The following is a 3,408-nucleotide window of genomic DNA, read 5'->3' on the forward strand; positions in this document are numbered from 1 at the left end:
CCCGCAAAATAGTTCTGAAACATATTTAAATTCCGCATTTAAAGTTATTGAATAATTTTTCAAGTTATATTTTACGGATGTTTATTTATCACATTATCATGTGTTACTACGATTCCAGAACACCGAACCGTTTCATACTATACAGAAAAAATAAATTAATTATTACACTTATTAAAATCATCTAAAATACTATTGTGTTTGTTATCCTGAACGGAACAACACAATGCTTTAATCGCTTTTGTTGATGTTGCTATTTTGTTCTATATATACGGACCGTTATAAATCTTTGAACTATATATTGCTGTGAACTGTATTGTTATATAATATATGTCTCTTATTTTAAACGAGAATTTGTTCTTTGTTTGGTATGTTATTTATTATACAATAGTTCATGGAATCAACGCGGCGAAAAACTTGTTTGTATATTTTTAATTTTTACTTATATAATGTTCTAATGGTCGACTAATAAACAATGTAGTTCCGCAGAAATCTGTTGAAATAATTGTATGTGCTACTTTTATCGGATTATATCAATTTTAAAAGAAAAGTCATATGGTATATACGACTTTTTTAATGTATTGTTCTTCCTTACAACCGAAGAATATTTTATTTTCATAATATTTGTGTTAAACATTGCGTTAAACAATCATTAAAAACAGAATCGAAACAGTAAACATTATTTCACTCACTTTAAAAATCCACCCGTTACCTTAAAGTTCTCTTAGTCTGTAATAAAACTTGGATGTTGAGAACCAGTAGCTGGTAAAGATTTTGTGTTTGTAATTCTGTTTATCTCGTTATGATTTTCCTTCGAGCAATTGGGTAATCTTGTAAATACAGTCATCCCTCACCTGTGCAATTGTGAATTGTGTAATATGTGTCATTATATGTGAAAATATATGTGCTTGGGTAGCGAGTGAATCAGTATGAATTTTAGGTAGTCTATGTATTTCATTCTGCAATTGTCAGCTATGAAAATCAGCCAATTAAGATAAATTCTTCATACATTCGATATACTAAGAATATGTTGTGAAATTAATTATCACTAAATACAGAAATGAATCATTAAACATTAGTATTACTGATCTATATATGGTTGAGATTTGTTCGGACTAGGCACGGAACATTTTTGCAGTGAATTCGTCCTATGAATGCAGTTCTGATAAGATGAAAGTTCTTGACATCATGTCTTTCCTCGTCATATTTGTAAAATTGGAACTCTCCATATTGTTCTAAGAAATTGCTTATTTATTTTACATGTACACTTATCTTTGCCCTCGTTTTCTTCATCAAACAATTACTCAAATATATCCAATGAGTCATTAATTTTAAAAAAGATGAACAAATATCACGTGTTTTAACGGAACAAATCACTTACAAAATATTTTATCAGATCCTCATTATTCATACGTATAACAAGAATGACCTCTTTCAGTGCTGGAACCGAATTTTGAAGGCCATTGCAAACAGTTTGGATCCAGATGAGACGCCACAGAACGTGGCGTCTCATCAGGATCCACACTGTTTGCTATTCTGATAGTATTCTTTGGAAACAAATGGAAGAAAATGCTTATTTTAGAAATTCAGCAGACGACATTTTAGCAGATGACGAATTTCCCAGCATGCAAAGGGTTAAATTGACTGTAACAAACGATGCTTCAAACAGTTTAACATGATTTACTGTAAAGTAAATGGATCGTGCGAAGTTGTAACACGTCGTAGTTTAATATTTTTATTATTTTATTTATATCCGGTGTACCTTTTATACTTTGTAATAATCACTTGAGGCAGAAAAAATCTTGTTTTATGTTCTTAGCATAGTGATAATCAATGCCAGCAATTAAAAATGAACACTTTAAACCCATTTATGCCTAGCGTCTAGAAAAAAGGCACTGGCAAACAGCGTAGACCCAGATGAGACGCCGCATGATACGGCGTCTCATCAGGGTCTGCGCTGTTTGCTTAAAGGAATTTCTGTTAGAAATATTCTAAATATAGAAATAAATATACTAGACATCCCTTATTTTGGAAATTAATTTATCCAATGTAGAAGGATGGAAGAGTCCACTAGGCATAAATGGGTTAAGAACATATATTTTATGTTATGAATTACCAGTGGTTATAATGTTTTCATTCTTGCAATCTCAAATTTTATCAGGCTAAACATTTTGTGAATTTTTACATTGTGGTTTGTCAAATAATATTATACATTTTAACATGTTTCTATCATCTTACTTTAAAAGAATAGTGTGTGTTGTTATTTTTGTGAGTTTTCGCTATACACATGAAGTGGGTGGGACCTTTATCAGTGTGAATATTGTACGCATGATATTAATTGGAATGGGTTTCGGCTATTTGAAAATGAATTGTTTTCAAATATGGAAGCTATTGGATGATAAATACTGTCTTAATTATCACACATTCACATTTTAGTTGTGATAAAAACATCACGATATTAAACGAACGTGGATTATTTGCTAACAATTGTTTTTGTTTAACCAATAAATGCAATCAATGCCTAGAACTTTTGATGAATAGTACAACTTTGACAGACATAAATGAGTCCCATTGCTGTTATTATCACCCACTACATGTGTATTGCGCAGAATACGGATGCGTGTTTATTACCTGTGTAGCCCCCCTTCTGTGTTATCTTTTTTATTTCACAAAGATACGAAGTATCTGAAATGTCATTGTTATGTAATATGTTGAGTAATTTCTATAAAACGAGAATGCAATACAATATCAAAACATGTTTTGAGTTTGTTTATACCTTACATTGACAATAAACTGCTTCTGCTTAACTTGAACGACAACTACGAAGCCAATTGGAACCACTACCACAAACACAACAACAATAACAACAAATACTTCTACTACTGTTAGAATAAAACTGACAACTACATCTCTTTCTCTGCTGCCTACACTAGTGTAAATGCTTCGTCTTCTATCAGAACTGTTTCAACCACGATAACAACATACACACCACCGCCACCAACTACTACTGCTACTACTTCTACTACTACTAGTTATACTTCTACAACAACAACAACTACTACTACTACCACTACTACTACTACTACTACTACTGCTGCTGCTGCTACTACAACTACTACTACTACTTCTACTACTACTACTATTACTACTACTACTACTACTACTACTATTACTACTATTACTACTACTACTACTACTACTACTACTACTACTACTACTACTACTACTACTACTACTACTACAACTACTACTACTACTACTACTACTACTACTACTACTACTACTACTACTACTACTACTACTACTACTACTACTACTTCTACAACTACAACAACTACTACTACTACTACTACTACTACTACTACTACTACTACTACTACTACTACTACTACTACTACTACTTCTGCTTCT

Source organism: Dreissena polymorpha, chromosome 15, assembly GCF_020536995.1.
Source record: "Dreissena polymorpha isolate Duluth1 chromosome 15, UMN_Dpol_1.0, whole genome shotgun sequence".
Taxonomy (NCBI): Eukaryota; Metazoa; Mollusca; class Bivalvia; order Myida; family Dreissenidae; genus Dreissena; species Dreissena polymorpha.